This window comes from Prionailurus bengalensis, chromosome E2, assembly GCF_016509475.1.
Source record: "Prionailurus bengalensis isolate Pbe53 chromosome E2, Fcat_Pben_1.1_paternal_pri, whole genome shotgun sequence".
Lineage (NCBI taxonomy): Eukaryota > Metazoa > Chordata > Mammalia > Carnivora > Felidae > Prionailurus > Prionailurus bengalensis.
Genome location: NC_057352.1, coordinates 37,388,413 through 37,403,582, shown reverse-complemented (window position 1 = coordinate 37,403,582; position 15,170 = coordinate 37,388,413).

The window sequence follows — 15,170 nt, the reverse complement described above, 5'->3', positions numbered from 1 at the left end:
GAGGGCAAATGTAAATATGAGTGGAGGTTAAAACTGTTGCTAGGAGTATGAAGTCATAAATTATGCAGCCTGAAAATTCATTATGTTGTTTTTGTCACCAATCTCCTGAGCTGTATTACCAAAAAATCTAGAAAAATAAAAGAAAATGAGATTTGAAATAGTGAAAATTCTTCTACAAGAAAATTGGGTTTATTGTAGCATTTCCTAAGGAGATTGCCTCAATGTAAAATATCCTTCTTGCACAATACCTTTTAGATGGTTATAGCTGAAAAACAGTTTTGGTGGGTTTTTTTAGCTTATAATGTGTTTGACTTTCAAAGGACTTTATTCTTTCCTCAGTTATCAGAAATTATTATGATAGTTTAAGGGAAACAATCTATTATAGGAAGAGCGTAGCATTATTTTCAAATATACAAAGATTTGAATTCCACTGGATGTGTTTTCAAGCTTTTTAACTGATGTGGTTACTTAAGGTTTGTTTTAAATATTTTAGTTTACATTTAAAAGCAGTTTAAACCAACACATGCATGTGTTGATTTATTTACAGCCATACCTTGGAGGTATTACAGGTTCTTTCCAGTCTACCTCAATAAAACAAATACTGCAAGAGAGCAAGTCAAATGAATTTCTTGGCTTCCCGGTGCATTTAAACTTACATTTACACTACACTGTAGTCTACTAAGTGTGCAATAGCATCACATGTAGAAAAAAATGTACATACCTTAATTTCAAACTACTTGCTTGCTAAAAATGCTAAACATCATCTGAGTTTTCAGTGAGTAGTGAGTAGTAATCTTTTTGCTGATGGAGCGTCCTGCCTTGATGTTGACGGCTGTTGACTGATCAGGAAGGTGGTTGCTGAAGGTTGAGGTGACTGTGGCAATTTCTTAAAACAAGACAGCAGTGAATTTTGCCATATTGATTATTTCTTTTCTTTCCTTTTTTTTTTTTTACAAACAATTTCTCTGTAGCATGCAATGCTGTTTGATTGCATTTTACCCACAGAACTTACAAAACCGGAATCAATCTTCTCAAACCCTGCTGCTGCTTTATCAACTAAGTTTATGTAATATTCTAAAGCTTTTGTTGTCATTTCAACAATGTTCACAGCATCTTCACTGGCAATATATTCCATCGCGATGAGCTGATTTCTTTCCTCATCTGTTAAAGTTTTATCGTGAGATTGAGGCAATTGAAATATAATAATTTTGAAAAAAATCGGAATATTGGGAGAATTACCAAAATGTGACACAGAGACACAAGGTGAGCAAATGCTTTTGGAAAAATGGTGCCAAAAGACTTGATCAACGCAGAGTCGCCAAAAAACCTTCAATGTGTGAAAAACACAGTATCTGTGAAGCACAATGAAGTGAAGTGCAATAAAGCAGGGTGTGCCTGTATTCACTCTTTACTTCATGAAGCTTCACTTGAATGCCTTTCCAAACAATTACAGTTATTGTCACATGGCCCAGCTGAGGTAAGGTCATATGTAAGTTACTTTAGCTCTCAGAATTTCAGTTTTCTCAACTGAAAACTGGCAGGGAGGACTCCTGAACTTTCAAAATTGTAGAGTCATGTGAGGATCGATTTTAACTAACTTTCAACTTGCTTTTTAACTTTGATGGCACTGGCAAAGAAGCGTGATGATAAGAGGAGGATAAGCTGTCAGGCTGAGGGAAATTTACCAGATTCTCTTTGCCTTCTATTTTCTAGAAATAAATATCATTTTAGATTCCTAGCTTAGACTATTAGAAATTTCTTATGCTTAAAGAACCCAAGGATCATTGTAAATGAAAGATGTTTCAGTGGTGTTATAATTCAGCTTTGCCTTCCTTTAGTATTGTATAGAACCAGGAACATCCCCTTTATATGAAAATCCCAATCTATTTTGCTAATATCAAAAGAAAGCATAAGAATCTCTAACTCAGAGTAGTTACATTTGTAATGACAGCATTAGGTTAAATGTTCCTTGGGCATTATCTAGACAAAATGTTTTATAATTCATTTTCCTTACTCAAGATGGAAAATATCCCCCCCCCCCAAAAAAAGATGAAAAATACTGAGTAAGTGCTGGCCTCCTGGCTCAGAAGATACAAACTTATTATGAATAGGACTCTTGGGGCAATCAAGCAGATATCTGCCTTGCTAGACAGATTCAAGTCCATTAAATCTTTTTTTTAAATGTTTATTTATTTTTGAGAAAGAGAGACAGTGTGCAAGCAGGGGAGAAGCAGAGAGAGAGGGAGACACAGAATCTGAAGCAGGCTCCAGGCTCTGAGCTATCAGCACGGAGTCTGATGTGGGGCTCAAACTCATGAACCGTGAGATCATAACCTGAGCTGAAGTCAGACGCTTAACCAACTGAGCCACCCAGGTACCCCTCAAATCCATTAAATCTTCTGTGAAATCTCTTTGCAATTATGTTCGAGACTGGCGCTTCTCAAACTTTATATTCATACAACACATCTAGCTACCTTTTCATTCCTTAGAGTTTTCACATTTCTGCTTACATTACCCATCCATTCTTAAGTATTTTCTACTTTTTTCAATTAGTGGTCTTAACGGGTTAATCATAGTTATTTTATATTCTCTGATAATTACAAAACCTGTATCTGAGTCTAGTTCTGATGCTTGTTTTGTCTCTTGAGAATGTGGTTTTTCTCACCTGTTAACATTACTCATAATTTTTCATTAAAAGCTGAACATAATTATTAGATAATAGAAACTGAAACAAATAAGGCTTTCATCGGAGGATTTATGTTAATGTAAGTAGGAGTTGGTCTATGTTTAATATTTGCCGTAGCTAAACATTCCTGGGGCTTCAAAGTACTCTGGTGTTGTTTCTCTTGTTGTCTTTGGACTTCCATAAGAACCCTTCCTTGGGTATAGTTGGTACCCTGCAGATCTTTTAGCTATAATTTGCTATTATTAAACTGGAGTCCACTGGTCATGATAATAAGGAAAAAGGGAGGAGCAGCATTCTATAATCTTATGATTAAATCTCAGTTTTTAGTGATCTCATGTTTCTAGGCTGTGATGTTTCAAACACAAATGTTTCTTAGCATTCCCTCAACTTAGGTGAGACAGGAAATTTAAGGGAAAATGAATTGGAGAAATGCTTTTACCCCAATGTGGGTTAAGACTCTGGTAAATTCTACCCCAGAGAGCAATCTGTTAATATAGAGACCACTCTGGGGAAATTTCAGAAGTATCATTCCTCACCTCTTCTATGGCCAGAGCCATTGGGAATCTCCCTTGTCATTATATCATGACACTTGGTGAATTTCCTAAAAGCAAAAACCTACAAAAGTGTGGGGGACATCCTAAGACGAAAGCCATCAGGAGTTTCTCACACTCATGCTGGTTTTCACCACGCCCAGCAGGGCTCCCTGGGCTTCTAATGTTTCCCAGTGCTCTTGCTAGAAAGCAGGGGCTTTAGCTTCCCTGCACTGTTCTACACTTCTGTGTCTGGGTCTCCAGTGGGCAAAGTGGCAAGAGAAAATAGCCTATGGGATCAATGTCTCCACCAGCCCACCCTGCTGCCAAAACAAATCCATTCTGTCAGTGAAGCATGACTTGGACAGGGCCAGGAGAATCAAAAGAGCTCCACTGTACAAGGGACCCCCTTCTTAGTTTTCTTGGTTTTTCTGTTTGAGAGGAATATTATCTGTCTGCATCCATTTGGTAGTTTGGGCTGATTTAGAGTCTAAGTCAGGAAATATGGGAGAAAAAATAGCTAACTCATTGCTTTATGAATCATGTTGGGTTTTAGTTCTCCTGTCTTGTCCATATGTCCCTATTTAATTTCCAGAATCCTCATATAAGTATCTTTATATTTTCTTTTAGTTGCATTCAAGGGAAGAGGGAGTGTTGAGTGTCTTTCTTCTACCTTAACCGTATTAAGCCTCCTTTTGACATGGCGTTCACTTTTTTCACCCAGGAGTGCCTTGTTTCACTTGATTAGAACTTAGAGTGTCTTTGAATTGCTTTAGTAATGAATTTCTGATTTGATTTTATCCATATTTTGCCAGTTGGAACTACCACTGAAAAACAACAAAAACAACAACCACAGTAGATGTGCCTACACACACACACACACACACACACACACACACACACCTAGGGGGAAGTCAGGGGCAGTATTTTTTCCATATTTATGTCATAGTGAATTGGTCTCTGAAGGATATTTAGAGTTTTCTTTAATCTCTTGAGTATCTTCAAAAATGCCCTCCAACACCCTAGATAAGAATCATATTCTTCATATTATGAGGGTCTCTTCTAATCCCCCTATATCTGACTGCACAAGTCCTTACTCTTGGTAGAAGGAGGAAGTTTGGGATTTTCATCTTCATCAGAGTGGACAGCTATAATACAAACACCTCTGATTTTTGAGAGTATTGAGAATCTCCCCTAAAAGAAGTATGAAATAGACAAAATACATACAAAGAGATTGATGCTTATTATGGTAACAAAGACATTCTCCCCTACTGGGATTAAGACGAGCATGAAAACAGAAAATTCAGTCCTGCAGCAGAAATTAAATAACAATGACAGCAATAATAATAACCACAACTATTATCTGAGTGCTTATGCTGCTATCCACTAAAATAGGTTCTGTGGGTATGCCTTACCTTTTTTCCTCTCCAAATTGAAGCTTGGAATAATTAAGGCATGTGTCTATCATAAAGATAGCTTTAGAAAAACAAATCCAACCCTGTGTATTATATTCTGTTTTCTGCTTTCTATCTTTCTATATTGCCAATTCTTTAGGATGTCTCACACACACATGCATACACACACACACACACACACACACACACACACACACAAACACTGGTTATCTGCCAACTTGCTGAAAGTTACTTGCATGAGAGATATTACAATTATGTACCTGCTCACTTAAGTATTCCTGTCGTTGCTATTGCTATGGTTTGGAGGAGTATTATGAACTAGATTGAGAAAATTTTCTTGGCATAGTTTCACCAAGGATTCTGAGACTACTTCTCTTAAAAGGTCCTCCACTGCAGGTGAGCACTATAGTTATCTAGAACACTGCTCTGTTTGAAGGTGGGTCCTAGAAGCTGTCTTTTTGAAAGAAAATTTAAAGTAAAGCTCCCAGGTGAATTGCTTGTCCAACAATTTGTAAACTTCTGGTTGAGAGATATTGATGATATCAATTGAGAGATGATGGTTTCTGTATCTACAGCAAGTGTTATTAATATGGGATCTATGGACAGAATGCGGGTTATTCTGAATTTAGATGGCAAATAAAACACAATTATGTCTTTAATTTTATTACCTTTTAACTGAAAGTTTGCATTACCTTTGGATTAAAAATATTATCTAGCCACAGTATAATGAATCAGTATTTGTGATTTTGTCACTAATATGAAACCCTAGATATTTTCACATCTGTATTTTTCCTATTAAATTACATTTGTGTAGATATCTGTAAATATCATTAATAGCTTCACAATTTTGAAATTATGATTGCTATTATACCACAGCTGAACAGGTTATTTACTATTTCAGTGAAAAAAAAAACCCATATATGATTATATTACACATTTGCATTTTTCATATTTTGATCAATATGTTTGACATAATTTGTTTCCTTTGTAATCCTAAGTATTTTATGTATTTATAAAGTATTCTGAGAAGAGGTCCTTAGACTTGACCACACTGCTAACGAGGTCCAGGGTACAAACTGTTTAAGATCTCCTATTTCAGAGGTAATTCTACTGAATGAATAAAGTAGTCATTTAACAAAGTGGGACAGAAATGAAAGCATGAACATATCGCCACCACTAATATTTCTTCACAGTAAATAGTTCACATTTACATTCCATCCTTCTGCACTCCCACCAAATCCCAGCAATGCTGTCCATAGTCATCACATACGTACTGAAAAGGTATGACACAGTATGCTAATTAACAGGTTTTGGGAAAAAGTATGAAGACAAGGGTAAGATATAAAATGACCAAAGAGAAAGATGAGACAAAGAGATGTAAAAGAGAAGGATAAAATGAGACAGAAAGAAAAACATGAAGCCAAAGAAAAGGCTTGCTCTTCCTCATCTCACTAGCTTCAGGCTTCCTCTTCACACACTTGGCAAAATCACCTAGCACCTCCTTTGCCTCTGAGCCCATAATATATTATACAGAGATTTCTATCATCTTTTGTATGTGTGATAAGTCATATCATTTATAAATAACTTGATATTTGTTTAGTATTATATTTAATGGTTTAGTTCTAATTCCTTTTTACACTTGTTTTAGTGTTTGAAATCCTAAATATTTTATCTTCTTGAACCCCTAAAGAACAGAATATAGAAATTTAGCATGATACTAGTCTAACCTTCATGCATAAAACAAATAATTTTCAGCCTTCTGTGATAGATTTCACTTATTCTATTCCCTTGCTTGAAAAAAAAAATCACTAACTGTGATGTCTAAAGTCTTCAAGAAAATTTTTTCCATGTGAAATGATAATGGAATAAAAGAGTATTGCTGCCAAAAGTAGCTTCATTTCAATTTATGGGAAATAATAAATCAATCATTAAAATGAAAACTGCATGAATAAAATCAAGAGACAAGAACTGTGACAGCATTTTAAGTAAACTTTGTGTCAATCCTCAAAAGCCCAATACTTATTGTTGATGCAGTTGGTGTTTTTATACAACCATGTTTTGAGCCTCCCTAATTATGCCATAGTTGAATTACAATTAATATGTAAATAGAAACATAAAACTGGGTTTATCCAATGTAGCGATCTGTACCAGCAAACATCCTTCACAGTCCTCTCCTTGGAAAATCCCCTGGGTTTGCTTAGGCATTCTAGTTTTCTTTTCCTTTAGTGTTAGCAATCTTGCTGGGAAAACAAATTCAGAGCAGGATATTCTGTCCCTATAACCGGCTTTCAAATCTTTAACACCTGGAAAATGTAGGTTCTTTGCCGGTTTTCCTGTCCCCTTGACTCAATGACATCAAGTGGGTTTATCATGGCTTCAGAAAGTATTAAATTTTGGTCATATTCATTTTATAGATATGCTATTTTTGTTGTTGTTTGTTTGCCTTTATTTCCAAAAAGCACAATGGTTAAATTAACTGTTTTAGGCCACCCATAAAAAACATGTTCTGGCCTAAATTCCAGGACTTAAAACATAGCCTATGGATTATATAGGAGTCAGATGGTGAGGACAGAATTTAGGGACATGTTAAGCATTGCACCTTCCTAAACTCTCTGTTGATTCTGATCATTCTCTTATTTTAGGAACGTTTAATCCTAAAAAGTAATGTGTTTTTGTTTTTGTTTTTGTTTTTTGTCTGCTTGTTTGTTTGTTTAGCACCATGCCAGTATACTAGCTATTTGGAATCACTTGGAAATTAATTTAAGTTAATTAAGTTTCTTTTTAGTTTAAGTTAGGTAAAGCAAACTTTAATAAAATGAGCAATATTAGAAATCAATATGGGAACAATGACTGATTAACTGATGCCACTCTATCCTTGGCTGCACAGCAAATCCACATTCCTTTTGTCAATAGATCCCTATGACCTGACTACAAAATTTGGCACATTTCCCTACACTGAACCAACTGCAGTACTCTTTGTCCCATTTATGCTCTTTGAACCAGTAGAAATCCAGCTTAAGCATGGCAAGTGGGTATCTTTTTCAGTATTAGTTATAAATATAATTATAGTTTCATACTATTCTTTTGTCATTCAGGAAGGGCAACAGGATGTATTTGTTTGGAGTGTATGGGATGAACTGAATATATGGATAGTTTCAAGAAAGTTTGTCTCCATCCTTAGAAGGTTTGCCCTCTTAATGCAACAGATCCACCATGAGCATCTTTGGGTATGAAATACGTCAGCACAAAATTTTTTTATCCACATAATTGTTTGTGGTTTCTAAGAAAGTAAAGAAAGAAACTTCTATCAACCAGAGTCTATGCCTAAAATATAGTTTTGTGTGATAGTTTAACAGGAAAAATTGCAACATTTGCAAGAGTTAGGATGGCATTTGGAAATTAAGATTTCATGCATACAGCCCAAATCTACCATTTAATGGGAAATTCTCGGTTTCTCTACTTAATATTTATGAATAGATATAAATATGGAAACATCTTCATTTAGACCCACAGTTTTTGAAAATAGCCATTAAGCTTTTTCTAATATTCCTTAAGTACCTAGTTGACAGAATCAACTATGGGGGATGCATTAGACATACCAACCATATTAATCCAATGATATTCTGTTTTGATTCTTAAATTTGCATTTATCATTCTGGGGCACCTGGGTGCCTCACTTGGTTAAGCATCCTGACTCTTGATTTTGCCTTAGGTCATGATCTCACAGTTCATGCATTTGAGCTCCACATTGGGCTCTGTGCTGACAGTGCAGAATCTGCTTGCGATTTTCAGTCTCCCTCTCTCTCTGTGCCTCCCCCGCTTTCTCTCACTCAAAAATAAACAAACATTAAAAAACTTTGCATTTGGGGCGCCTGGGTGGCGCAGTCGGTTAAGCGTCCGACTTCAGCCAGGTCACGATCTTGCAGTCTGTGAGTTCTAGCCCCGCGTCGGGCTCTGGGCTGATGGCTCAGAGCCTGGAGCCTGCTTCCGATTCTGTGTCTCCCTCTCTCTCTGCCCCTCCCCCGTTCATGCTCTGTCTCTCTCTGTCCCAAAAATAAATAAAAAAAAAAACGTTGAAAAAAAAAACTTTGCATTTATCATTCTGCTTTTTAATAATTACTTGTCAACTTCCCACTTGTTACCAACACATTACAAAATTGAAGCAAATTGATTATAAAGAGGAAAAATCACTAAGTTTTATATATATTCATATAGAGAGAGTATATAAGTATGAATTAGTTCTCTCATAATTAAGCAAAATGTACAGCTTTACTAAGCAGTTACTTTTTGGAGTCAAAGTCATTCACTTGGGTGACTGTATTAAACAGACTAACTGATCATTGCCAAATATTCACATGGATTTGTGATTTCAGCTACATTAGCTAAAAAGAAAAAAAAATCAGAAAGTTAAAACTGAAAAGAAATAGGTGTAGTCATTTTTTTCTCTTCCAAAGTTGAGTACAATCGACATGGAAAGAGGCGGGGGTTTTATCTACTAAGAAAGAGAGGGCAGATGAAAAATTTTTAATTTTTACACAAAGAAGACAGTTACATTTTTACATATATTCAACACAATTCAAAGAACTAGAACACAAAATAAATTCAATTTAAATATTTAAACACAAACACAATAAAAAGTATTGTTAAACAGTCTGATGTGTTTAGACAAATTCCTGCCATATTATTCATGAATATGGCCTTCAGTAAATAGTCTCTCTGTAATTGTTTATTTGGCCCAGCAATAAAAGCTACGTCTTTTACACACTTGTACTTCAATTCCCAGGCAATTAATGTGTCTTGCCATGGAAAAATAATATGCAATATATTACCCTAGGAAAATTCCTTCTATGATATGTAATACATTTGTAAAATGTTAGAAATATAAACTCCTCATAAATCTCACTAAATTATTTTTATATTTTTGAATTTGATGTGTAGAACCAGCAGACTCTATGGCAAGGTTTCTTTGATAAAATATACACAGTAAAGGGTGACTGGTCTACGATATCTCTGAATTTGGCCAGCAGAATTAAACGGGAGGAAAAAGGCTTAAACCCAGGGTAGAAAGAAGAGAAAAATAGGTTTTAAGAACAATCATTTAGTTATCTTTTATCTCCATAAATAGCAGAATCATTCATTGTTTCCATAGCAAGTGAAGACATTTGGAGCTCTTTATGTTTCTATGATGGAGATGATTTCAGATCTACAGCTCTGGTTATGACAATATAGTGGGACACGTTAATTAAAGCACATGAATCCCAAGTTTCTGAGAACCTCAAGGTTCAAATTAGAATGGAATTAACCTCATTATAAGAAGATGTTTACAACTGTTTATCTGTGAAATGAGCATCCTCTCACATTGTAGGACTTAAGCAAAAAGGCCAACCATGGTCTACCACATGCCCGTCAGTCTTTTCCATTCCCCATACAGAGAAACAAGTAGATCAGCTTTATTACTAGACAAAGCAATACTGAAGGAACTTCAGCTGTATCATGATACCTTCCTTGATATGAAGGAAATCAGATATGTTTGCTAGCCTTAAAGAGGTGATACTAGTCTTTTGTCATTATATTAATGGGAATTATAGGACACATGAAATGTGTCCAATTTACATATGTTAAAGCGGACATAAAATCTACTCTGCTTCTCATTCATTTATAAAATTACCTCTATCCACTACTAGCTTCAATAAGTGAAGATTAAGTAATAATAAGAGTAATAACATTAATGATAACAATAAAAGGGGCACCTGGGTGGCTCAGATGGTCAAGTGTTGGACTTTTGATTTTGGCTCAAGTCATGATCCCACCGTCCTGGGATTGACCTCTGTGCTGGGCATAGAGCCTGTTTGAGATTCTCTCCCTCTCTCTCTCTGCCCCTCACCCACTTGCACTCTCTTTCTCAAAATAATAATAATAATGATAATAATAATAATAATAATAATAATAATAAATACTTGAAGATTTTAATCAGGCAAGAACCACCAAGTTGTCATTGTCCATGACAATGGACAATATCCGCTTTACCTAACTATATCTCCTAGGGAGGGCATATTTTCTTGTTTTAAAAGATATATATTTGAATCAGACAGGAACTTCTCTCACATCCCTATATTTAGTATTCAAGGCTAATAAAATAGATCTCAAACTCATTTTAATGCCTTAGTTTTTATGCAGTCATCTCTATCCATTTAGTTATATGTCTTCATAGAGCAATATTCTGAGGGCAATATTTTTAAAAAGCCAGGTAAGAGAAAATCATGAATAAAATCATGGTTAATTTAAAGATTTGAGACATATATGATTTCTGAAAACATTTTAGGTGGAATTGAAAATCCCCATGCCCCAAAGAATCACTATTGTTTCCAGCATAGAGTGTTACTTTAATAATGACTAATTAAGTTAATAGCTCTCATTATGTCATTCAACCATGAAATTATAAATTTCTTTCCTTCCTTTAGCCTCTTTGACCAGAATGGTTGAATAGCCTGATAATTTTACAAATCCTATCAGCGACATTCAGAATTTATTGTCTCTTAATTTAATCAACTCAGTAAGTAAAATATAATTGTAGCCAACCACATTTTGCATCAGTACCTCAAACCCTTGAGTATGTTTAAACAATTGATTTTTTGACAGAATACAATCTGATATTGGTCATATGTATTGGTGTTGATCTGTAGTTCTGAAGGAACTATTTTGCTACTTAAGTATTTCAAAGCTCCTTCTAATTGCTTCAGTATCTTTCCTGACATATAATTACAATATGTGAAATATCCCACCATTCCCTGCTCTTCTCTCTAAGCTTTCATCCTTCAGGACTTTATCTAGTCATAGAATTCCTTCTGCCACAATGGAGATGACTCCTAATCCTCATGCCTAGTCTGCTAGACAGTTCTAGGTCTAGTTCTCTTCTAGTTATTGTTAACGGGATAACCCATCAGAATATCAAAGTCAGCATTTCCAAAAAAAAGACCTTATTTTCCAACAAATCCTGTTCTTCCTCCTGGAGTACTAAGACTAACCACCGAAGTTTGAAACCTTGGTATGGTCATTGATTCTTTTCTGTTTGCTGTTCTCTCCCTCTATCATTCCATTTGTGGTACTGTAAACATACATTCAGTCACTTGCAAAATTCTCTTAATTTCTCATTCATATTTACCCTTCTTTTCATTTTGCCTGGCCAATGTCAATCTCTACTCAAGATCCTTCCACCTCTTTTCTGCATCTAGAGAGGCAACAGAAGCATTTCCCTGATGCAAAGCTCTAATCATGCCATAACCTGTGTACAGAGTTCATGGTGATCCGAGTGATGGTGGTAGTCAGGCTCATACTGTGATAAAGCAGAAATTCAGTCTTTCACAATCTGATACACATCAGTTGTTGTAAACACTTCTGTTATAGTCACCCTGCAAAAAACAGGAAGGACTCCTACCTAAGGATTTAGTGGTCAACACTGATAACAACCCCCCACCCCAACACACACACCAAATGTGTATGAAAGGAGCTATTACTTAGGTAATTGAGATGTCTGGAAAAAACAAGGCAGTCCCCTCTAAAAGATCCAAAATGGCTTGAAAGAGTAAGCAAAGGAGGCTGACTCCAAGTTCTTATTGTGTTCAGGCGGTGAAGCCAAAGTGAGACTTCTGCGTGGAGGCAGAGTCTTATCTGAATCCCTACCCAGCAACAAAAAAAATGAAGATTCAGGCATTTTTATCAGTTAGTCCAGATGTAAGGTATAAGGGAAAGAAGGAAGAATGACGCTTAGCTGTCAGCCATCAAACATCAAAAGCTAGTCAGATTCCTCATGACACAATTACCTTATATTCTCAAAATTCTACTCTGTCCTTAGCTTATTCCAGACCATCAGTCAGCAGCATTTCTGGATCCCACCACCTATCCTAAAGCCACCATCCACAAACAGAAGAGTAGAATCAATAAAGTATAATTTCAGGGATATTAATTTATCGCTTGCTATTTAATTATTGAAACACTCAAAAAATTCTGATTTGGTGTTATTATGTCTTACTTTAAGAAAGTATTAAAAAGAAAATTGCTATGTGATATGTTGTTCTAATCTCTCTGGATGTCTCAATATTGTACTACATCATACTTTCTCTTCATTTGTTTTTTTTTTAAGCAGGAACCCAGAAATACCTAATTTCAGTCTTGAAAATCATTTAAATGACTTAAATCATTTAAATATATTTTGGCCAAAAAATCTTTATAATCGACCAGGTTTCCAGGTTTCCTTCTTTGCATTGGACACAAAACTAAGCCAAAATTTGGATTTTATTATTATATACCTTTTAGGAATCAAATGTACTGCAGGAATAATATTTTTTTTCTCACATTGTTTTCCTTTGGCCAATTTATTTAATCTATTTGCATTGCTTAATGCATCTCTCTCTGTGTCTGTTTCTTTTTTCTTCTAAGGTATTTACAAGGGAGACCTTCTTCCTTAACACATTATCATCTTGGTGGTTTTAACAAGATATTCATAGTCAGCAACAGAAAGTGAAGTGTTGACACCACATTAACTAAAAGTTGAATAAGAAAGATATTTAGCCTAACGTCTGGGTATAAAACTAAATATTAGTGTTGTATACTCTCTAATTTCATTTACCGTGTTATATACCATTCAATCAGGGGTTAGCAAACTAAGTAAGGCCTGTAGGCCAAGACCTACCACATCACCTACTTTTGTAAATGGTCTTAATTGTGTTGTCTGTAGCTGTTTTGCTTTGATAAAAACAGAGTTGAGTAGTTGTGGCAGAGACCATATGGCCCACTAGGATTAAAATATTTACTATATGGAATTTTACAGATAAAGCTTGCTGAGCCTTTACAGAAAAAAATACTGAATACATTTTAATTCCAAAATACAATCAAAATGTAACTTAAAATTTCTTGTCTTAAAGTACAAACTATTCTTTAAGAATTAAAGAATACCTAAACAAAAACATTGATTGAAGAGTCATGTTCTTCCAACCAAATCCAGATACTTGTAGTATAGTATATATATAGTAAAGACCCAAACTAAACCTGAAATTCAGAAATCACAAAGTCTTAAATTTGATGAATTCTTAGCAAATATGAAATGGTTACCTCTGTCACAAGAGATGTGTAATTGTGTGTATGCAAAGCTACCATATTACAGAGTATGCTTCCCTTTGAAGAGACCTATATACTATTTTTAAAAAAGATAATAAAACAGAAGAACACATCTACTTATGATCCATGCATAAAACTAATATAAATTATTAAGGAAATGTATTATGCTTAAAGTTAGTTCTGAAATAAGTCTCCAGGTGATATGTAAGATATGATAATAATGAAAAATTTCATCTAGTGTCACATCTCAAGAATGTGTTACATAGGTAAAATAAACACCATTTAGAATAAGGGCAAGTGGTTTTATGCATTCAGATATAAAAAATGACAGATATCATCTTTACTAATGTATACTACTACGTATAATATTAAGTAACCATGATATCATTCAAAGGTTTATCAATATAATGTTCTTCTCAGGGAACTTGGTTTCCTAACCTTGTTTCCCCTACAAATTCCTCAGTTGTAAATTATTCTATCATATGGATTTTCAAAAACTGAACATGTTTAATCCTAGTGACTCCTAAAATTTAAACTATATGTCCATTGGCAGAAGAGGAATAATGCTTTTCAAGAGTACCTGCATGAAATATATGCATCATTGACCGATGCCGTTCCAAACATAAAGTCACCTAGAGAAGTCACCTACTTAACTGGTTGCAAATCACCAAATCTAAATGAAAGATGTGGAACCACTTTTTGGACAAGGTAAGGGTTCCATCAGTAGCTAAATCTACTTGATTTTTCTTCAGATGTCTTACAGATACATCTCTTATTTTCTTCATCTCTGCTATTTATTGTAACTAAATCAGTCTCTCAACTGATTAACTACAATAGACTTCTAATGGGACATTGCCACAGGGTTGGGTCCTTTTCCCTTCATTAGAGAAGCCATACCTTATAGTATTCTTAGGGTCAAGGATCCCAAGTGAGCCATTTGTCAGCTACATTTTATATTCAAAAATTTCTGATGACTTAGTTCTTGCTCATAAACTGAAATCCATTCTATTACACAGGACGTTAAAAGCACCCTTTGCCTAAAACTCCCTTTTCAGTTTCTTGTAGACATTAACCTTTATATTCCTTCTTCTTTTAAATTTATTTTTGAGAGAAAAAGCAAGTGGAGGAGGGGCAAAGAAACAGAGAGACAGAGAGACAGAGAATCCCAAGCAGGTTCCACGGTCAGCGCAGAGCCCTACGCAGGGTTCGAACCCACAAACTGTGAGATCATGACGCTAGCCAAAATCAAGAGTTGGATGCTTAACCACCTGAGCCACCCAGGTGCCCCTACATCCTTTCTTCTCAGTATATGAAATAACGTTATGACATAAGAATATTTTATGCTTTATGACTTGGATAATGTCAGTTATTCTCAAAATTGTCCCTTAAATATCTCTAAATGCATGAACAATGAAAAAATCAGCT